The 24,183-nt window shown below is 46.5% G+C and overlaps 1 protein-coding gene across 2 annotated transcripts in view; it reads left to right on the forward strand.

The window, feature by feature from the left end:
* The window catches only part of CLDN18 (claudin 18), a 355,113-nt gene that overhangs the window by 91,254 nt on the left and 239,676 nt on the right, over positions 1-24,183 (forward strand). The gene's annotated exons all lie outside the window — the stretch shown is intronic.

Below are 24,183 nucleotides of genomic sequence, written 5' to 3' on the forward strand. Positions count from 1 at the left end.
CAACATAAGTCTCTTAACCCTCCATTGCCCCATGTAAGCCGCATTGAGCCTGCCATGAGTGGGAAAGCGCGGGGTACAAATGTAACAAAAAAATCCTAAAATGCTGGAAACAAGTATCTAGTTTCGATTATAATGATGGAATGTCTAACTGCAAAAAGATGAACAGCTGAGAGGGTAAATGCTGTGAGGAAATATGATCTGATTGGGCTCTATTGCAGAAGTTTTGATTCACCGATATATAGGGATGGTATGTCATCTTATAAAAATCCTAGATTTTTAGTGTGTATATATAAACATCCAAATATTGTATTGCTTGTTGTATATTATATGTTGTTTGGATTTTTGTTTCATTGTGCTGCTATAATTTTCTCTGGAAATTTTGATAAAAATATTTTACCTAAAGGTATTCACTTAGGCAAATTGACATGATTTAAAATTGTCCTCATCAAGTGTGGCTAAAAGTTTGTGCAGAATGCATAACATGTATTCTTTTGCTTGCATTATTATGCATGTTTTCCCTCTTTTGGCTCTTATACAAAAGACAGGCTGTTTTAAAGAATATATTATTTGTAAATTTTTGAAATGGAAATTACCCATGTGGTTATCCTTTGAAGTCACGTAAATTATGTGAGTTATTTGAAACTTACCCATGTGATAATTAGCTTGTTTTGTGCAAACCCATCTTTTCTGGATCCTAGTTTTTATAAGCATCATTTTTTTTGTCATCATATGCTATCTGCTCTATTTAAACGTTATCTTATATTACACTTTTACATGCTGAGGGCTCAAACCATTTTCAAGACGGTTTCTGTGTGTTTGTCTGCAAAAACCACCTTTAGCATTCCTTTCTTATTTTTTATTGTATTTTATTTACTTATTTTCATATTTATATCCTACTTTAGCCCAAAGCGGGTTACAATAAAAACATACATAAAATCAATAAAACAGAAAACATAAAAGGATATACTTCAGAAAATATCTAACATTGCACTACAATCTTTGGAAAACTGCTTATTACAAATCTAAGATCAATTATCACCAAAACATTTAAAAAAAAATGTGTCTTCAGATATTCCTTAAATCGTTGCCTATTAGAGCAGAGTCTCAAATATTCAGGCAAATTATTCCATAGGATCACCCCTGCAACAGAAAAGGCTCGATTAAGGGGTATCAGCCAAATGACCAGAGGGAACACACAATTGCTTAGCAGTTTCTGACCATAAGGCCTGCTGTGGTTGGTATACAGACAAAGCATTCAAAAAATATTTTGGAATTATAGAATAAATCTGTTATTGAATCAAAATTAAAAATTTAAATGACACTTGATCAAATTGATTCTGCATAGATAAGCTACTGTCTAGTAATACTCCCAAATTATGAAGAAAATTTTCACCTTAAAATCCATTCTTTGATACTTCAAAATTGAAGGCAAGAAAGGATTCAATTGCCTACCAACATACATGATTTCAGTCTTTGAAAGATTTAATGACAGTTTATGCTAGTGCGTCCAATTTGTAATCATATCCAGATATTTAGTTAATAATTCCACCATACCTTATTCATTCTCCGTAATAGGCAAAAAAAACTGAATATTGTCAGCATAATTCTGATGAAAGATATCCCCAAATTCTGAAATATTACACCCAAAGAGGTTATCTACAAATTAAACAGCAATGCTGATCCTTGAACACCACGATTAATGGGGTAACATAGTAACATAGTAGATGACGGCAGAAAAAGACCTGCACGGTCCATCCAGTCTGCCCAAGAAATGTGCCACTTTTTTGTGTATACCTTACCTTGATTTGTACCTGTCTTTTTCAGGGCACAGACCGTACAAGTCTGCCCAGCACTATCCCCGCCCCCCACCATCGGCTCTGGCACAGACCGTATAAGTCTGCCCAGCACTATCCCCACCTCCCAACCACCAGCCCCGCCTCTCACTACCGGCTCTGTTATCCAATCTCGGCTAAGCTCCTGAGGATCCATTTCTTCTGAACAGGATTCCTTTATGTTTATCCCACGCATGTTTGAATTCCGTTACCGTTTTCATCTCCACCACCTCCCGTGGGAGGGCATTCCAAGCATCAGAAATAAACTTATAGAGATTCTGAAATAAACCACTTTGAATCCTATGTTTGGAAAATAAAAAGATGTACTATAAGAGATGATATGATGATGATGATATCTTTCCTTACAATGTGAGTGCAGTTCAGCAAACAATGGACAGGAGCACTGGAAGGAGAAAAATAAGTCTGTATCGGTCAATACAAAGATTGTTCACTCTTCCTGCCCCTGATCTGCAACCCCCCAAAATGACTTTCACTGTGAAGAAAATAAGTGCTTTTCATTCAAGTTACATGTGAAGCACAATTCTATAATCTAGGTGCACGTATTTGTGCATTTCTTGCATGAGTAAATGTATAGAATACTAGCACTTAGCAGGGCTGCCCAAATATGAAGTAAGCACAGAAGGTGCCAGCATCCACCATGGGCAAAATGCTAATGCCTATGTTATGCAAATCCTGGTAAGGAGAGAGACGAGGTTGTTGCTATGCTGTTCCAGGATGAAACTTTTTTTACAGTGAGATCTGGGGGGGCATCAGAAACCCTGGCATAATCTACCTCTTCTATCTCTGAATTCTCAGAGACTTGCAGGCAGTTGTTTTTAAAGCATAATGCATTTAAATGTCTTAATGTGACAAATCAGTGGCATAGCCTTGGGAGGGGGGGAGGGAGGGGGCCTTGCCATTTTGGGCTCGGGCCCCCTCCAGTTCCCCTTTAAATGGCTGGTGGGGGTGCTGAAGCCCCACCAGCCAAATAAATACAGTGCCTGAGCTGCTCCTCTCCTCCTTGCCCTGCCTTTTAATGCAGAAGTCAGCAGCATGGCTTCGGGGGGGGGGGGGAGACTCAGTGATCTCATACGCCCATACGCCAGTGATCTCAGAGCCCATACGCCAGGCCCCCTCCCTGCCCATCTTCAAATCCTTGCTCAAAGCCCACCTCTTCAATGTCGCCTTCGGCATCTAACCACCATACCTCTTCTCAGGAAATCTAGACTGCCACAACTTGACATTTCATTCTTTAGATTGTAAGCTCTTTGAGCAGGGACTGTCCTTCTTTGTTAAACTGTACAGCGCTGCGTAACCCTAGTAGCGCTCTAGAAATGTTAAGTAGTAGTAGTAGTAGTATCTGGGGGCAGAGCTTGGGTATAGCTGGGAGTTACAAGGTTAGCTGTGAGTACTCTAACCGGGTAATGGTACTAACAATGTTAGGACTGAAAAAATTCTGTCCTAACATTCAGTTCGAATATCATAGGTACCTGGATAAGTAGTTCTAGCCATAGGTGGTCGGTGGCCCAATTGTTTGGGGAGGCTAAAGGGGGCGGGGTTAGGGGTGGGGTCAGGGGTGGAGCTTACATCCATAATTGTCTGACAACACACAGAAAAAAAATAAGTAAAAATAAAATATTCACAATACCTTTTATTAAATTTTGATATTAGATATGTGTCATATGTCACAGAAGAAAGTGGTTGCTCAAAGCATATACTAACCACAATCGCTTAACTGCAAAACACTATGCACAACTTTGTGCAAAAACACACTTAGAACCTTACTGTACCATAAATATTATACTGGGCAGACCCTAATACACGAATATACCACCATACGGAAAATGCAGACCGTCAACAATATGAAACAAGGGATCATAATATCACAATTCTCATGTAGAGCCACAAAACAAACACCCTTTTAGGGTGAGCTTCTTTTATTAACGACCATATGTAGATCCTTCAAGAGGTAGTGTGTCATGATTTCGGCTCTACACCCTTTCTAATGTTTTGGTTCCACCTCAGTAAGGCCAACACACAATCTCTCCACTGCAAAACACTATACACAAACTTGTGCAAAAACACACTCATAACCTTACCAAACCATAACAGCACTAATTCCAAGGACAGGATGAGCTACAACCTTATGCATGGAAAGGCAGCACTCATAGGCGCCCGGTATAAGAGGCTTGGAGAGGCTAAGCCTCCCCTGCTGTGCTCTGAGGGGTTTAAATTGTTGATTTACCTCCATCCTCACAGCAGGAGCTGCAGTGAAAGCCCTCTAGCCTTGTATAACCAGTTGTAGAAATTGGTTTATGGTTTGTTTACCTTACTGCTGGGAGGGGGGGGGGGGGGTTGGCTGGAGGTGTCCTGGGTTGCCAGGGAGATATTTAACAAGGATGACTTCCTGACCCGCACTGAGGACAGATAGCAGCAGAATCGGATACTAGACCAGCATGATCAGAAAAAGTCACCAGACAACAAAGGCAGAAAAGATCATTTTATTTTCATTATAGCGTTTGGAATATGTCCACTTTGAGAATCAGGTGCTCAAGATTAAAAGTTTATATTTATTTACTTATTTATGGCATTTTATCCCACATTAATTAGGGTGTTTTGTGGCACTACATGAGAATTGCTATGATATGATCCCTTGTTTCATATTGTTGACGGTCTGCATTTTCCATATGGGTGGTATATTGATGTATTAGGTTCTGCCCAGTGTAATATTTATGGTACAGTAAGGTTCTGAGTGTGTTTTTGCACAAAGTTGTGCATAGTGTTTTGCAGTTGAGCGATTGTGCTTAGAATATGCTTTGAGCAACCACTTTATTCTTTGACATATGATACATATCTAATATCTAAATTTAATAAAAGGTATTGTGACTTTTATTTATTTATTTTTTCTGTGTGTTATCAGTCAACTATGGATTTAAGCTCCACCCCTGGCCCCACCCCTAACCCCACCCCCTTTAGCCTCCCCAAACAGTTGGGCTACCGACTGCCTATGGCAGCACTATAATTACACCTAGTTCTAAAACACCAGTACACAACCTAGGGAAACAAAACAAAACAAAAAGGGCTGCAAATACTACACGCTAGCAGAATACTGCATCTTGATCACACATGAAAAACACATGACACAACAGATATGAAAGCAAAATACTGAACTGGAAAGTTACCTCAAGAAGTCAGACTCAGCATGCAGCAATTCTAGAAAAATTGAAACTTACTTTGAAAATATCACAGATGCACATTTTTCAAAAGCTGACATATTCCAATTAATAGCTCTTAGGGGTGAAAGGGGCAACTACATGTGGATACAGTGGGTTTCAGAGGCCTCCCATTTACCACCACAAGTGTTACAGGTGGGGGGGGGGGGGGGATGGGCCTGGGTCTGCCTGCCTGAAGTGCACTGCAGTACCCACTAAAAGTGTTCCAGGGACAGGGCTTGTTGCTGCTCTATAACCTTGACACACCAGTTGACACCTGAAGACTAATCTCACTGAAAACGTCCTTTATTTGAATAAGCACGTTTACTCACAGTTAACTGCAGATCAGAGGTTGTGCCCCACTGGCAACGAGTCTCGCAGTAGGTCCGAGCTGGCAGAATGGTGTACAATGCCCTCTTTCAGCAACATTCAAGGTAAGAACTAAGTGCTATAATGTGGCTAACACATGAACAGGATCTAAAACTGGCTTACAAAAATGGCCACTACCTCATGGACTACCGGAAACAAAACAGGGCATACTCTGACCCAGTAAGCAGAGGGAAAAGCACCATGGGAATATAGCCTACCAACTACCAACATCGTGAGCATTTAACACAAGCTAGTGGAATCACGGAGCCCACCACAATGCATTGCTGATGTGACTCTGCAGTGCCCTTAACAGAAAAGGTGTCACACTCACCCGAGACTCACATCAGAACCAGGGAAAGGCTGTCACAGGATAGAACACATTCTGCTGTCATGGAGGTGGGTACGGAATTTGAGGCTGGCATACAGGCTGGCAAAAAAAGTTTGTAAAGTGGGGTTTTTTTTGGTGAGAGGGGGTTAGTTACCACTGGGGGAGTCAGGGCAGATGATCCCCAATTCCCTCCAGTGGTCATCTGGTCAGTTGGGGCACTTTTTGGGGACTTGTTCGTGAAAAAAAGGGTCCAAAAAAGTGACCCAAAATCGCTGTAAAAACACCTTTTTTTCGATTATCAGCTAAAGACGCCCATCTCTCCTCAGCCGATAACCACGCCCCCAGTTCCGCCTTCGCCACGCCTCTGACACGCCCCCGTCAACTTTATTTGTTCCTGCGATGGAGTGCAGTTGAAGACGCCCAAAATCAGCTTTCGATTATACCGATTTGGGCGCCCGCGAGAGAAAGATGTCCATCTCACGATTTAGGTCGGAATATGGGCGTTTTTCTCTTTCGATTATAAGGTGGATAGTGTTCTGAAGCATTTTCTTGTTACTGCTGATATTTGACTGTCCATTGATAGGTGTTTATCAAGACTAATTCCCAGTATTTTTAGCTATGTTTCGATTTGATATGTTTGATGGTTGATTGTGAAGTTTTGGTGAGATGTGGGGTTGTGTGGGTTTTATAGAACTAGGAATTTGGTTTTGTCCCTATTTGAGTTTGAATGTTGCTGTCCAGTTTTCCATAAGGTCCAGTCCTATTTTAACTTTGTCCAGTATTTCTGTGATACTTTTGTTAAATGGTATGTAAATAGAGATGTCATATGTGTATATGAATGGGTTAAAGCCCATAGTTTCAAATTTTTTTTTCAAGTGGAGCCATCATTACGTTGAACAATGTTGGCAATATTAAAGAACCCTGTGGTACCCCCACTTGAAGTTCCAAGAGGTTGATATCTGGTTGGACATCTTCACAATGTAGGATCTGGTCTTTAGGAAGAGATTGAACCATGCGGCCACTGCACCTCTGACTCCCATGTAATCGAGCCGAGTCATTAGTGTTGCGTGATCTACTAGATCGAATGCACTTGACATATCGAATTGTAATAATAGTATGTTCTGACCTTGACTTGTTAAGCTTCTGAACTTTGTTATCAGAGTGGTTACGACCGTTTCAGTGCTGTGTTGTAGACTGAATCCTGATTGGGAATTTTGGAGGATTCAGAATGTTGTCATATATTCCATTAGTTGTTGTGCTACTAGACCCTCCATCGTTTTGGTCAGTAGTGGTTTTGAGGTCACTGGTCTGTAATTTGTGAGATCGCTGATCTTGTTAGTTGTGTTCTTTGGGATTGGTGTAAGTACGATTTCATCTGGGAATTTGCCTTTTGTTAGCATGTATGTGATGTGGTTGGTGAGGCTTTCGATGAACCAGTCTGGCTGGTTTTTCATCATATAGTTGGGGCATTTGTCTAGCAGACACCCAAAAAAGAATACCTGGTGGCCCAAGTGGGCTGCAACCCCAACCCTTATGCTCCCTAGTGGTCTAGCGGAGCCCTCCCCCTGTACCTCTCCAATTGAAGAGGGAGTAGGACACTCCCTCCTTATCCAGCACCGCCTTCAAAATGGCAATGACCTACCCTGCCCAGTGCATCCTAGGATGTGTTGGGCAGGAATTCCCTACCATATGGATGCACTGAGCAGGGCACTGCAATTTTGAAGGCGGTGCTGGATGAGGAGGGAGTGTGCTATTCCCGCCTCCATCAGGGGAGAAGGAGGACTCCAATAGACCACCAGGGAGGATGGGAGCTGGTCTGGCAGTCCACTTGGGCCACTAGGGATTCTTTTTTGGGTGTTAGGGGGCCTGGAGATCCACCAGACCTCCAGCCCCCTGGGCTCTCATGTCAGGGAGGGGTCCGAGGATTGGAGGTCTGCCAGACCTCCTGCCCTCCCATGTCGCTGTCCCAGGGAGGGTATTGGGGCTTGGAGGCACTAGGCCACCAGGGTCTTGATTGCTGTTGGGGAGCCTACAAGCATGCAAATGCATGCTGGACAGGGCTCCCCATTCCTCCCCAATGCTCCACAATCCCTAACACCAGTTCTGAGCTGGCATACGGTTTGCTGTGGGAGCAGAACCAATGTTTGGCACGCTGCCCATTGAGTATTGGGAAGGAAAAGGTAATGCCCTGTTTAGCATGCATTTGCATACTCGTATTCAAAACTGTCATGTTGTTACATGTGCTCGCCGGCTCTGATCATCAGGAAAGAGCAAATGCGGGCACTAGTACGGTGCTATTGGCTCTAGCATCCGCATTTGCTTCTGATCATCAGGGCATGAGTGTGTATAAGCAAGGAAATGACTACAACCCCTTGCTTTCTTCCTTGGATATAAGTTAAATAGAAGAGTGCTATGCCTGTTGTACTCTAAAATGCAATAAGTTGAGCACACTACTTGTTCCATTTCTATTCCTGCTGTTTGCTTTCCTGCAGTATGATGCAGAACACATAATAGATTTTTTGATGTAATTCTTATCAACCAGCAGCTATTTGCTTTCCAGTAATTAATAATCAGAGCACACCCAAGAATGTCTACTGGGGTTATGACTATGAGTTGACTGACACTAGCAAGAAACTGCATTTTTTTTACTGATGAAAATATACCTACTATGCAATATTTCTTGTCGGCCTCCTTTTTCTTCCAATTCTCCTCTAACTTTACCACCCTACTATATCTCTCTCTTTACATAGTAACATAGTAGATGACGGCAGAAAAAGACCTGCACGGTCCATCCAGTCTGCCCAACAAGACAACTCATATGTGCTGCTTTTTGTGTATACCCTACTTTGATTTGTACCTGTGCACTTCAGGGCACAGACCATATAAGTCTGCCCAGCACTATCCCCGCCTCCCAACCACCAGCCCCGCTTCCCAACCAATCGGCTCTGGCACAGACCGTATAAGTCTGCCCAGCACTATCCCCGCCTCCCAACCACCAGCCCCGCCTCCCACCACCAGCTCTGGCACAGACCGTATAAGTCTGCCCAGCACTATCCCTGCCTCCCAACCACAAGTCCCGCCTCCCACCACCGGCTCTGGCACAGACCGTATAAGTCTGCCCAGCACTATCCCCACCTCCCAACCACCAACCCCGCCTCCCGATCTTGACTAAGCTCCTGAGGATCCATTCCTTCTGCACAGGATTCCTTTATGCTTATCCCACGCATGTTTGAATTCCGTTACTGTTCCACTGTTCATTTCCACTGTTCATTTCCACCACCTCCCGCGGGAGGGCATTCCAAGGAAGTTGCTGTTGAGGCTTGGAAGGAGGAGGAAGTGTTGCCAGAGGCTCTGCAGGCTTCCAGGGGGAAGGGAGTGAGGCCTAGCCCCTTCCCCAGAAATGAGGAAGGTCCCTGGGGAGCGGTCCTCAGGCAAGGCCCAGGATATGGGGCCTCCTGTTAAAGCCGCAGAGAGGAGGGAGAGGAGCCCGGTAGACCGGAGAGAACAGCAGCCCGAGGGCGGAAGCCAGTCCGGTACCCCCCTCACTGGCCTACAACATCCAGAAGGTGAGAGGGGGGGAGAGCTGGTGAAGGCCCAAGAAGGGAGTTTGCCGGGCAGAGAGAAGGTGGAGGAGATGGATACCTGTCAGGAGAGTCAGCCTGAATCTGAGGAGACAGTCAGTGAGGACAGCGAGTCCTCGGAAGAGGAAGATTTTTGGGAGAGAATCCAGGACCCAGAGGACCCGGCTAGTGGTTTGATCAAAGTGGTTAGGAGAATCAAGGCCGTGGAGAAAGAGGTAGTGGATCTGGGTAAACGTATCAAGATGGCTAAAACCATGATTAAAGTAGCTCCAGCAACACACAAGAACCTATATGAAAAGGAAGAAACACGTCTAAAAAAAATGCTTGGGAAGAAAGAACAGCTGCTTGGGGTTTTAAAAAAAGGCCCTGGGAACCCTTTGCGCGAGATTTATGTAAACAAGGAAAGAATGGCTTCTGGTTCTCTCGCTGGAGGCCAGGGAAGTAAACGATCAGACCCTACAGCAGAACAGAGAGGGAAGAAGACAGAGGTTTCAGTTCCTGGGTCCCTGCATTCTTCGGTGCCAGAACTGACCGGGAGCGGTACACAAGCCACATTAAAGTATATGCAGTACCTGGCAAGCCAGCCCGGTCCTCTTCCAGAGACAGCAGAGCTCAGGGACGTCAGGGCTGGTCTGGATCAGACTTCTCAGACACAGAGACCTGTGGAGGAAAATACAGAAGCGAGAGAGTTTCAGAGACAATCATTCCAGATACTAGACACAGGGTCAGGCACTACAGGGGAGAGCCTGTTGTCTAATGCAGTTCTGGTTGAGCCGATGCAGAAGAAAGAGGCGGTTGTACCCGGAATGGAGCAGTGGGCTGCAAGCAAGGACAAGCGGTTTGCAGCCACAGGTGGTCCTTTTTCCACTGGAGGCGTCGGTTTCGGGGAGGTCGGCAACCTACGAGCGCAGTGCCATTACTAGCGCAGCAGGTCCGCCCACGAGGATCGAAGGGGCAGGACGTCATACCTGATCGAGAGACGGCTGATTCACAGTGTGCAGAGGGCAGTTCGCAACTGCAAGGGACATCACAGACAGCCGGTGGAACATTGGAGGCGAGCCAGAAGGCTGTAGCGCTAAGGGGGACAGAGGCTAATTTTCAGCAAGGAGCGGAGAGACGATACATGGAACTTCCGGGTTCGAGGAAGCTCTGCCCACTCACAGCAGATGAGAGGGCAGGTTTGCCCAATTGGGGCGCAGGAGGAGGGAGTTTGCACGGGTTCGACAACGGGACCGGAGCAGAGCCATCAGAGAGAAAGGAGTCAAGGCACCCAGAAGGCTGTGAGAAAGAAGGGGCAGACAGGAGATTCTTGCAGCGCCAGCCCCGCAGCAAGTAATGGCCGCAAGGACTGCCGGTAATGCTGTACCAGACTTGGTTCAGCCGGAGGGAGGGCAGGCTGAAGGGGGTTTGTTGCGGGATTCTGGGGCTGCTGAAGGTTTGCAGTGGGAAGGTTCTTTTGGTGTAGATTTGCTTGATGCAGGGGACTCAGGTGTCTGGGCAGCAGGGGATGGAGGTATGTCGGTGGACCAGCAGCATCAGGGAAGAGGGGGTATGGTTCCTGAGGGGCAGGGAGGCCCCAGAGTAAAAGGAAGGGGGGGGGGCAGGGGGGAAGGGCAGCGGGAGGGGGGAGATGACATCATTTTGGGTACGGGGGGGCAGGAGGTGGGGGGGAGTAGGGAAGAAAGTAAGGCTGAGGGGCAGCAAGGGAGGGGGGCAGAGTTGGAGGGTAGGGCTGGCACCAGCTCAGGGGTAGGGGGGCGAAGGGGGCAAGGGTCTGTGTCCTTTGCTGCAGTGGTCCAGGGAGGAGGGAGGGGGGAGGACCTGCGGGGTATGAAGGGACAGGCAGGGGTTTTGGGGGAATGGGGAAAGGGGGTGGGCAGTTACCAAAAAGACGCAATGTGGTTCAGCTTAAATGGATAGGGGACGGAGCAATGCCGTCCTGGGAAAAGGTCTTGAAACAGGTGATGGGGATGGGGTTCATACCTGAGGACATTTACGCTTGTATACACCCCATCAACATCCCCGAATATGATGTAAGCTTTATGACCCAGAGGGGGATGGAAATCTTGTGGGAACGGTATGAGGGAGTAAGGGGGAAGGGGGAGTGGCAGGACTTCAGGGTGATTCCGATCAGCAAGCCGGACCTGGTGCAGGTTACCCTACTTGTGCGGAATGAGTCTATCTCAGGGGCAGATCTGGCTTACTGGCTCCAGCGGTATGCGGAGCTGAAGTCACCACTTACTAAGCTACCGGATCCGAGTAGGGTTTGGGCAGGAGGTTGGGGAGCCCAGGTAAAATTAAAACAGGACGGCTATGTCGTTCAGCACATCCCCTCGGCAGCTTTCATCGGCCATGACAGGATACTGTGTTTTTACAAAGGACAGCCACGACAGTGCTTTAGGTGTGGTTCATTTCGACATTTTAGCATGTCCTGCCCTGTGGTAACAGTGTGGGAGATGTGGGGACACCCAGCACTCCACGGAGGATTGTACCTCGATTCGGTGCAATCTCTGTGGAGGGCTGGGGCATGCATTCCGGAATTGCCCTCGGGCGTCCCATAATGAGTGGGACATGTGGAGGAAGGGGTATGGCGGGGTGGTAGGGGAAGAGGAGGGGGCAGGGCAGGTGGTGCTGGGCAGGGAGGAGCTGGTAGGAGAAGGGGAGGGGAGGCAGGAAGGAGCGTCAGGGGAGGAGCAGGAGGGGGATTGGGTGCGAGTTCCACAGAGGAGGAGGAAGTCTAGAAAGGGGGGACACGGGCGGTAGGCGGGGAGGTGCCGCAGCAGGGGGCGAGGGGGGGAATAGATATCAGGTGTTAGGAGAGGAGGATGGGGGGGCTGAGGGTGAGGAGGGCGAACAGATGGAGGGGATGAGGGTGGAGTTGATGGAGGAGGGAGCAGAGGCAGGGGGGACAGCAGAAGGCAAAAGGAAATATGAAGAGGTTCAGGTGGGAAGTACAGGGAGTCGGAAGAAGGGAGGGGAGGTTCAGGGCAGTAGGGAAGAGGGAGGGGGAGAGAGGAGGCAGGGGGAGGGGAGTGTGGAAGGGATGGGAGAGGGAAGGGGAGTAAGAGGAAGGCCGAGGGGGTTGTGCAGGGGGCGAGGGCCCAAGTGTATGAGTGGGGGGACAGAGTGGAATTGGAGGAGGTTTTGGAGGACAGGGAGGACCTAGAGGAGGAGTTAGGGGGTGAGGTTGGGGGAAGGGGGAAAGGGAGGGTGAGGGGTAAGGGAGTGGGATTGGATAGCACAAAGAAGAAGAAAGGAAAGAAGAAAGGGGGAGGGGAGGGGGAGGTACAGGTGGGACTGGTGGGGGGGGGAGGGGATCGGGTGGGGGAGGACGATGGCCGCACGGAAGAGGACCTGTCTCAGGGTGCGAAGGGGGAACATCAGGAGGTTCGGGTACAGAGTATAGGAGGTGTTGAGCAGCTCGGTTACTCTCCATGAGAATGGCGGGACTTGTATTAACATTTGCTACCCTTAATGTGTCCAGTATCTCCTCCCCAAAGGCGCAATGCTTGGCGTATGACAGGTTTGCGCGGGTCCGGGCGGATTGTTTCCTGATACAGGAAACCCGGCTGACGTCTCTGGAAAAGATCAGGCGGGCGAGACGGGCCTGGAGGTGGGGACCCTCGGTGTGGGGGTTTGGCGGGGGACAGGTATGGGGGAGTGGGAATTTTGTTTAAGACGCACCGGGTGAATATCCAGAGGGTGGTGGAGTTGGGGGTGGGGAGATGTCGTGGTAGATGTGATTTGGGAGGGAAGAGCGTTGAGGGTGGTCAACGTGTACGGGCCCCAGAGTAAGAGGGAAAGGGTACTCCTTTTTGGGAAAATTCGGCCCTACCTGTTCACCTCACGCCAGGTAGTCTGGGGTGGGGATTTCAACACTATATTGAGGAAAATGGATAGTGGGGGACGGTCAATGCAGGTGAGCTATGATGGGGTGAGACTGGCGAGGATTATGCGGGAGGCGGGGTTGGTTGACGCACATGTGGAGTTTTGTGAGGGGCAGGAGGGGTTCACATTCTTTAGAGGACAGTGCAAGAGCAGAACAGATCGCTTCTTGGTGAGGAAAGGGGTTGGTCTGGGGGGCCCAAAGATTGTGGATGTGGACTTTTCGGACCACCATATGGTTCTCCTTCAGGTGGGGGGGAGCGGGAGCACAGAGGCCAGGGAGAGGGTTATGGAGGCTGAACTTAAAGTGGTTAAGTAACAGGCAGGTGCGGGAGGAATTTCTTGGGTTTTTGGACGACCAGGTTACAGTACAAGGAGCATTTTCATCGATTGGTGGGTGGTGGGACACGGTGAAAAGACGCACACGGGGGTTTTTTTGAGGCAGGCGAGAAGGGAGGGTAGGGAAAGGACGAAGCTGGGTCTGGCGGTGAAACAGAAGAGGGATAGATTAATTTCTCAGGGGGGGAGTGAGGTGGAAATAAGGGAACTCCAAGAGCTCCTGGAAAAGGTGCAGTACAATCGTTACACCTCATTGGTGTATGAACGAGATTTCGGGAAGATGGTTAGCCCGGATCCTTTCGCCTGTTGTAGGGAGAGGAAGGACCATAGGGTGGTTGAGGGAGTGCGCGACACACAAGGGATCCTTCAGGATTCCAAGGAGGGGATTTTAGGTGTAGTAGGGGATTACTTTGAAGCATTCCTCTCGGCCCAGCAGATAGATAAAGAGCAGATGGAGAGCTATGTGGAAGGGACCCCAGGGATAGGGGATTGGGGACCCCAGCTCCAGGGCCTTTTGCAACCATGGACTGTGCAGGAGGTGGAAGAAGCCATTGAGGCACTCCACAAGAAGACCTCGCCGGGGCCGGACGGGCTGCCGACCGAGTTTTATCAGGCCTTTAAGGCGCAACTGGGGCCGATCTTGTTGAAGGTATGGGAGGCAGCTCGTTCGGAGGGTTCCCTCCCCAGGTCCCTGACAGAAGCAGCTCTGATTTTGTTGAGCAAAGGGAAGGACTCGTCGCTGCTGGCCAATTGGTGGCCGATAGCGCTGCTCAACACCGATCGGAGGGGGAAGGGGTTTACGGTGGGGGCAGGGGTGCGGCAAGGGTGTCCGCTGAGCCCGCTGTTGTATGCATATGCCATCGACCCTTTTATAAGACGGGTGGAGAAGGGAGGGGCGCAGGGACTGCAAGGTGTGGAGGTAGGGGAAGGTAGTCAGCTGAGGGTCGTGGCATATGCAGACGACGTCACAGTGTGGGTGGCGGACCAAAGGGAGGGAGGAAGACTGCAGGAGCTGATCCAGGATTACTCGCAGGTCACAGCATCGAGGGTCAATTTTCAAAAATCGAATAGCCTGTGGGTTGGGGAAGATCAAGGGCACCAATTTGAGTTGGGTGGTCAGTTTCCAGCACCAGGGGAGCGGCTCAGGGTTCTGGGAATTTATTTTGACCAGGGGGATTATAGGTTATACAACTGGGATAAGTGTCTCCAAGAAGCCAGGGCACGGGTAGACAGATGGAAGGGGTGGAGAATGTCGATGGGGGAGCGGGTCCAGTTGATAAAGACTCATCTAATTCCCTTGTTTTTATTTGTTAGCTACATCTGCTTGTTGCCGGAAAGCCGCTATACAGCCCTATATAGCGTGTTTTTCCAGTTGCTCTGGGGAAACAGGATGAACCCAGTGAAGCGTAATGTTACATATCTGCCCAGGAAGGAGGGTGGGGTGGGAATGGTAAACCCGGTCCTGTTCTTTAGTGCGCTGTTCCTGCAGTTTAATTTGGGCAGGGCGGTTGGGCAGGAGCCCCCGTGGTGGGCACGGAGTGTTCTGCAATGGTGGAGCAGGTACTAGGACCTATGGCAGCAAGGGGGAAGGGTAGTAGCTCTGCGGAAGGGTGCCCTAGGGAGGGTAGGCTATTGCAAGACCCTGGTGAAGCTGGTGAGGGTGTGGGGGGTGTCAGTGGCAGAGGTGAAAGAAGGACAGCGGGGGGTTTGGATGGAGAGGGTTCGATCACAGATGTTTTCAGCGCCCCTAGCGCTGCGGGATGCGCCAGACCCAGTGTTAAAGCAGGGGTTGCGGTTGATTACATCTGACCGGATCCCTGTGAAATACACAGACATTGCGTGGCTGTCCTTTCATGGTAAACTGTATGTGAGAGCCAACTTGAAAGATCGGAAAGTGCAGGACAGGGGATGTCCAAGGGGGGAATGTGCTGGGGTCGAGGAAACAATGGAGCATTTCCTGCAGAAATGCCCATTTTCGGTCCAAGTTTCTGACCGGGTTTCCTCTCTGTTGCAGATCCCCAGTTTCCGTCGGTACACCTATGCGGACTGGGTGTACGGTCCATCTGTAAAAGTAGGGCGCTTGGATCCGGAGACACGCTTTCTGATATCAGTGATACTCCGATACTGCCTCTGGATAGCGCGGTGTGGGTCTCCCTGCACCAGGACGTCCGGTCAGCGGAAAACGTCAGCTGGGATGTGGTGAGGGTGGTGCAGGAAGCGGCAAAGTGGGAAAGGGTGGAGAAGGGGTGGAGAAATCCGCAAGGTGGTGGAAGCATGTCAGGCTAAAACCACCATGAGGGGCTTTCAGTTGGCTGTTTGCAGGGGTTTTGGGGACTCTGGGGTATTTGGTAGATAAATGTAATGTATTATCATGTGGGGGGAGGGGGGTTTGTATATAGGTAGGTTGCTTGTGTATAGGTAGGATGTTGATGGGGGATGTGAGGGGAGGGTTGGTTGTTTTTTCATGTGTGTAATTTGTTTTTAGTTTTTTTTCAATAAAAAGAGTTCTCCAAGCATCCATTACTCTCTCCGTGAAAAAATACTTCCTGACATTTTTCTTGAGTCTGCCCCCCTTCAATCTCATTTCATGTCCTCTCGCTCTACCGCCTTCACATCTCTGGAAAAGGTTCATTTGCGGAGTAATACCTTTCAACTATTTGAACATCTGTATCATATCACCCCTGTTTCTCCTTTCCTCCAGGGTATACATGTTTAGTTCAGCAAGTCTCTCCTCATACGTCTTGTAACGCAAATCCCATACCATTCTCATAGCTTTTCTTTGCACCGTTTCAATTCTTTTTACATCCTTAGCAAGATAAGGCCTCCAAAACTGAACACAATACTCCAGGTGGGGCCTCACCAATGACTTATACAGGGGCATCAACACCCCCTTTCTTCTGCTGGTCACACCTCTCCCTATACAGCCTAACAACCTTCTAGCTACGGCCACCGCCTTGTCACACTGTTTCGTCGCCTTCAAATCCTCAGATACTATCACCCCAAGATCCCTCTCCCCGTCCGTACCTATCAGACTCTCCCCGCCTAACACATACGTCTCCCGTGGATTTCTATTCCCTAAGTGCATCACTTTGCATTTCTTCACATTGAATTTTAATTGCCAAACCTTAGACCATTCTTCTAGCTTCCTCAGATCCTTTTTCATGTTTTCCACTCCCTCTCTTTGTATTTTCCTGTCACTTACAGTTTCAGACATTATCCTGGCCTGTATTTTATTTCATAATTCTTCTTCTTACCTGTTACCACATTCCTCCACCTTTATTACTTGTTCCCCATTATTCAAATTTCTTTATTATACTTTCACATAGACCTCAAAAGATACTTTTGTTAGAGACTATGATACAGATTCCTCATTAGTCTTAAAAAACCTCCATAATAACATCTCAGAGCTATTTCTTAGTATTTTCATGCTGTATTGTCACAAAACGTTAACAGGAATACACCTATCTGCATAGGCGGGTCGGTGGCCTAATTGTTTGGGGAGGCTAAAGGGGGCGGGGTTAGGGGTGGGGCCAGAGCTGGAGCTTAAATCCATAATTGTCTGATAACACACAGAAAAAAAAATAAAAATAAAAGTCACAATTAATACCTTTTATTAAATTTAGATATTAGATATGTATCATATGTCAAAGAATAAAGTGGTTCCTCAAAGCATATTCTAACCACAATTGCTCAACTGCAAAACACTATGCACAACTTTGTGCAAAAACCACTCATAACCTTACTGTACCATAAATATTACACTGGGCAGAACCTAATACACCAATATACCACCCATACGGAAAAATGCAGACCGTCAACAATATGAAACAAGGGATCATATCATCACAATTCTCATGTAGAGCCACAAAACACCCTAATTCATGTTTAATGTGGGATAAAATGCCATAAATAAGTAAATAAATATAAACTTTTAAAGTTGAGCACCTGATTCTCAAAGTGGACATATTCCAAACACTATAATGAAAATAAAATGATCTTTTCTACCTTTGTTGTCTGGTGACTTTTTCTGATCATGCTGGCTCAGTATCCGATTCTGCTGCTATCTGTCCTCAGGTGTCAGTGCAAGTCTCTTTGGTATGAACTCTCATGTGCAGGTCACGAAGTCATCCTTGTTAAATATCTCCCTGACAACCCAGGACACCTCCAGCCAACCCCCTCTGCTCTCCCAGCAGTAAGGCAAACAAATTAAACCATAAACCAATTTCTACAACTGGTTACACAAGGCTTTCACTGCAGCTCCTGCTGTGAAGATGGAGGTAAATCAACAATTTAAACCCCCCAGAGCAGCGGGACTCCACAGCTGATCCATCCTGCTGCAGCAGGGGAGGCTTAGCCTCCCCAAGCCTCTTATACCGGGCGCCTATGCCTATCTGGGCAATGGCGTTATCCGGAAGGAGTGCTCAACAGATAGCTTCTGTTTCTTCACATTGCTTCATCCGGAGCTGAGCCCTCAATCGCCAGTAAAGCCCTGCAACACAGATGTACAAAAAGCACAACAAGTGGAAACAGACAGACGGCAAACTTCTAGCATAGAGCAAAACCGGTAGCAAGCTAGTAAAAACTACCTTTGTGTGGCTGTCAGAATTTTCCCCGACACAGCCATCACCCAAAATGGCGCCCAACATTTAAGAGAACGTCGACCCCAGCTACCTATCAGCTGAGAGGAAAAAATTAAGGAAACAGGACTCTCCTAAAAATTTAAAGGGCCAAAACGCCCTTGCAGCAACAAACCTGCAGGAATGCTTTCTACTCGATTCTGCACTACAAATGCTGGCTCCTTCCATGACCAAATGCCTTGGATTTGGCCGGGTTTAAGATGGCCAGCATCGGTTTCCATTATCGGCGAAAACCAATGCCGGCCATCTCAAACCTGGCCATCTCTGACATTTGGCCGGCCCCAACCGTATTATCAAAACGAAAGATGGCCGGCCATCTTGTTTCGATAATACGGTTCGTGAAACCTCTTTACGGTGCCGGCCTTAGAGATGGCCGCCGCCGTTCGATTATGCGCCTCCACGTTGAGAGAGAATCTGGAAATGAGCTGCCCAATATTCAAAGTGATTTAACTGGGCAAGAGAGGCTTCTGCCCAGTTAAACCACTTGTGGTGGCCTAACTGAAATCAGCACTAACTGCTGCTGGACTGTCCGGATAGTGCCAGGGCAGAACTTATAATTTATAGTTTATTAAGATTTGATACACTGCTAATGCTAGCAAGCAGGTTTCAGCAGTTTACAATAATTAATTAATTAAAACAAAGAGGTTAAAAAGAAAAGAACTACAATATGGATAGGAAAGATAAAACTTCCTAGTAAAAAAAAACAAGATTACTACAAAATCATAGAACAAGAGGAAATTAGGGAGCAAACAAAACAATATCAACAAGTACCTAAAAACAATCGTATATACTCAGAGTCCAGTTCTCAAAGGGAACACACTATACAGATTCATAGACCTGAGAAAAAAGCCAAGCCATTAGCACAGGTTTAAAAACTTTAAAGGAAGATTCTGCATGGATATGGAGGGAGCGAATTCCAGAAATAAGGAGCAGTGAAAAAGAAGGCACGATTTTTTTTGTTTGAAAGTTTTTATTGCATGAAAGAAAATATACACAACTGCATCAATAGAACACATTAAGCATTACAAACAAAGTGCACCCACCAACCCTTCCTAAACACCCCTCCCAAACCCTCCCCCGGGAAGTCAGGGCACCCCAACCGTACGAAGACTGCCATTGCTCATAGATTTGCCAGATTTTTAAAAAGGACTGCAAACTTCAGTGTCTCAACTAGGCAGTCTATTTGAACATTTGAAAGAGGAAGTCCACTTTCTGAATAATATGGGACATAGAAAGCAGAGACTTTTGTCTCCAGTTATGGGCCAAAGCCAGCTTAGCTGCTATAAAAAAAGAAATTTGTAGGCAGCTTATGTTGTTCGATAATAACATCCCCTGTCTTAAAATGCAACAGGCAACATTCTGCATGTCTAGGATAAGGCTTTTGTAAGACCTGCTGTATAACGTCCAAAACTGATGTTTGAACCTGAGAACGACTCCATCAGATATGAAAGAATGTGCCCTTTTCCCTACAATTCCTCCAACATAAATCAGACACCTGAGGGTACATTTTTCTCAACCTCTCAAGAGTATAATACCAACGATAAAAAATTTTGAAACCATGTTCTGAGAAGTTACTAGCTACTGAAGGCTTAAACAGGTATTTAAATCCTTTATCCCATGTCTCAGGAGGAAAGGTGGTCTGCAAACCCCATTTAGATATGTAGCTCTGCTGGGGGTTAGAGGAGAACGACAAAGTGGACTACACTTCCCCTTCCCTATATGGCCTGTTCCAATGCAGTTTCTGCCAGACCAAGATATCTCTAAACCTTACATTGTATAAAATCCCATACCTGTCTATAGTGGAAGAGCTCCCTCCCCTCCAATCCATATTCCTCCTGGAGATCCTCAAAAGATACAAATTCCCCCTCTTCCCAGAACTACCCCAAATACAAAATCCTTTGGAGGCCCATCTTTTGAACACCAAATCAGTGGCACCTGTATTTCTGTCTACATGATCCGAGAAGAATTTCCTCCAGATCATGGGTCACATGGTCAGAGGATGACAGACACCAGTAGGTACCCTCCAAGGTATAGCTAACAGATCAACTTTTGGTAACCACAAGTAGCCCACAGCAGAAAGGAACCTACCCAAGCTCGTTCCCAAGGAAGCCACTTTTTTGGTGGTACCTGGGATCCAGTGTGCTAGAATTCACAATTGAGCCGCCTGATAGTATATTAGGAACTCCCATTCCCCCCTAGGAAATTGGCTGAAACAATATATATCTCCCCACCCATGGTGGATGCTTACACCAAATAAATGCAAACATTTTACGATTAACTCCGAGAAATCAGAAGGGGAAGGGCTCAAAAAAGATTTATTTTTCTTTTATTGCATTTGTATCCCACATTTTCCCATCTATTTGCAGGCTCAGCTTGGGTAAAAGCATAATCTTTATTGCCTGAATGCGACCCATCCAGGATATCGTGAGACCCTCCCACCTATCCAGCGCCTCAAACAGATCCCGAAGCTTGGGGGGGGGGGGATTAGTGGAGTATAGACCCTCTAAAGTAGCAGTGAAATTAACCCATAAATATCTAATAGACTTATGAGTCCATGGGAAAGAAAATCTACTCTTCAAACTATTTACTAGCGGATCTGGGATTGTGATATTGAGGATTTCCGATTTATTCATGTTGACCTTAAAGTCAGATACAGTACATGTCCATATTGTGTGATAATCTCTGTAACTCGTCTAAGGGTGCCACAGGTAATGTTAACGTCAAAAGAACATCATCTGCAATGTGCATAATCTTATGCTCTTGCGTGCCACCAACCAATCCTCTAACATCTGTCTCAATGCGTGGATGAGACGATGGTGCAGGGAGGAGGGTTTTAGATTTGTTAGGAACTGGGCAACATTCTGGGGAAGGGGGAGCCTATTCCGTAAGGATGGGCTCCACCTTAACCAGGGTGGGACCAGGCGTCAGCATTTAAAAAGGAGATAGAGCAGCTTTTAAACTAGAAATTGGGGGAAAGCCGACAGTCGCTCAAAAGCGCATGGTTCGGGATAAGGTATCTTGCAAAGATACCTCACAAACAGGGAAGATAGGGTTTCTGGATAGTGAGGTTGCACAACAGACCATGGTAGGCCAGGTGCCCTTAAATACAACTAAAGATCAGACAAAAGATGGCAAATCAGTAGTGTCCAGTACTAAGCATCATGCAAATAGGAACAACAAACATACTTTCAAATGTCTATATGTAAATGCTAGGAGTCTAAGAAATAAGATGGGAGAGTTGGAATATATTGCAGTTAATGAAAAATTGGATATAATAGGCATTACTGAGACCTGGTGGAAGGAGGATAACCAGTGGGACACTGTCATACGGGGGGGGGGGGGGGGGGGGGGGGGGGAGTACAAAGTATATCGTACTGATAGGGTGGACCGGACTGGTGGAGGGGTAGCATTGTATATTAACGAGAGCCTTGACTCAGATAGATTACAAATTCAGCAGGACACAAATCACACCCTTGAATCATTGTGGGTTGAAATTCCATGTATAAAAGGGAAAAGGACGGTGATAGGATTGTACAACCATCCGCCTCGCCAGGATGAGAAGGTAGACGCAGAAATGATTTTAAAAAATCAGAGACGCAAACAAAATGGGCAATGTGATAATAATGGGTGACTTCAATTATCCAAATATAAACTGGGTAAATGTAACATCGGGACACACTAGAGAGGTACAATTCCTTGATGAAATCAAGGACAGCTTTATGTAGCAGCTGGTGCAGGAGCCGAGAGAAGGAAAATTCTAGACTTGATCCTTAGTGGAGCGCATGATCTGGTGAGGGACGTTATGGTACTGGGGCCGCTTGATAACAGTGAGCATAATATGATCAGTTTTGATATCGACCTTGAACTTACTATTTACAGTAAGTCAAATACATTAGCGTTTAACTTTAAAAAAGGAGACTATGATAAAATTAGAAGAACGGTGGAAAAAAAACTTAGGGGGACAACTGAGAGGGTAAAAACTGTACAACAGGCATGGACGCTGATCAAAAGTACCATCCTGGAGGCCCAGGCCAAACATATTCCACAAATTAGAAAAGAAAGACGGAACTCCAAAAGATAGCCGGCCTGGTTCAAAAGTGAGGTGAAGGAAGCTATTAGGGCTAAAAGAAATGCCTTCAGAAAATGGAAGAAGGAACCGTCTGAAAATAACAAGAAGCAGCATAAGGAGTGTCAAAGCAAATGCAAGGCGCAGATAAAGAAGGCCAAGAGGGATTAAGAAAAAAAGATAGCATTAGAGGCAAAAAAGCATAGTAAAAACATTTTTCGGTATATTAAAAGCAGGAAGCCAGCAAAAGAATCGGTTGGACAGCAGGATAACCGAGGGGTAAAAGGGGCGATCAAGGAAGACACAGAGTTAGCGGAGAGATTGAATGAATTCTTTGCTTCGGTCTTCACCGAGGAAGATTTGGGATACTGGTGTCGGAAATGATATTTCAAGCGGACGAGTCGGAGAAACTTACTGACTTCACGGTAAACCTGGAGGACGTAATGGGGCAGTTCAGCAAACTGAAGAGTAGCAAATCTCCTGGACCGGATGGTATTCATCCTAGAGTACTGATAGAACTGAAAAATGAACTTGCGGAGCTACTGCTAGTTATATGCAATTTATCCTTAAAATCGAGCATGGTACCAGAAGATTGGAGGGTGGCCAATGTAACGCCCATTTTTAAAAAAGGTTCCAGGGGAGATCCGGGAAATTATAGACCGGTGAGTCTGACGTCGGTGCCGTGGGAAAATGGTAGAGGCTATTATTAAAAACAAAATTACAGAGCACATCCGAGGACATGGATTACTGAGACCGAGTCAGCATGGCTTTTGTGTGGGGAAATCTTGCCTGACCAATTACTTCAATCTTTGAAGGAGTAACAAACGTGACAAAGGGGAGCCGGTTGATATTGTGTATCTGGATTTTCAAAAGGCGTTTGACAAGGTACCTCATGAAAGGCTACAGAGGAAATTGGAGGGTCATGGGATAGGAGGAAAAGTCCTATTGTGGATTAAAAAACGGTTGAAGGATAGGAAACAGAGAGTGGGGTTAAATGGGCAGTATTCAAATGGAGAAGGGTAGTTAGTGGGGTTCCTCAGGGGTCTGTGCTAGGACCGCTGCTTTTTAATATATTTATAAATGATTTAGAGATGGGAGTAACTAGCAAGGTAATTAAATTTGCTGATGACACAAAGTTATTCAAAGTCGTTAACTCGCGACAGGATTGTGAAAATTACAGAAGGACCTCACGAGACTGGGAGACTGGGCGGCTAAATGGCAGATGACATTTAATGTGAGCAAGTGCAAGGTGATGCATGTGGGAATAAAGAACCCGAATTATAGCTACGTCATGCAAGGTTCCGCGTTAGGAGTTACCAGTGTTTTTTTTGTAGAAAAAAAGGTGCCGGTACTCATTGTGGGCGGGGTCACCACATATGGCTCCACCCCTGATAGCCACACCCATATTGGCCACACCCCTTATAGCAGCCATGGCGCATATAAACAGACATCATTGAAAATATACTAGTATAGGAGAAAAAAATAACATGATTTTTTTCATTATAAATAATTTCTGTAAGCTGCTACAGCTCCAGTATACACAGTGCAAAATAAGACAGCAGATGTAAACACTAAAATGAAAATAAAATGATTTTTTCTACCTTTGTTGTCTGGTGACTTTGTTTTTCTATCCATATTGGTCCCAGCCTCTGATTCTGCTGCTCTCTATCTGTTCTCTTAACTCCATTTCTAGAGCTTCCTTTCCATTTATTTCTTTCCTTTCCTCTTCTTCATTTCTTGCCCTACATCCATAAGTAAAAGCTGGATCCTCCTCTGCGGAATTGACTGGAGGAGGTACAACATGGATCCAGCTTTTGCCTATTTTCTCCATCCAAGTGCAGTTTTTCTCCTCTCTTTCCTTTCCCTCATCTCCATCCATGTGCATCTTCTTTTTTTCTTTCCTCCGCTCCATCCATGTCCAGCATTTCTCCTCT

Source organism: Microcaecilia unicolor, chromosome 10, assembly GCF_901765095.1.
Source record: "Microcaecilia unicolor chromosome 10, aMicUni1.1, whole genome shotgun sequence".
NCBI classification, from domain to species: Eukaryota; Metazoa; Chordata; class Amphibia; order Gymnophiona; family Siphonopidae; genus Microcaecilia; species Microcaecilia unicolor.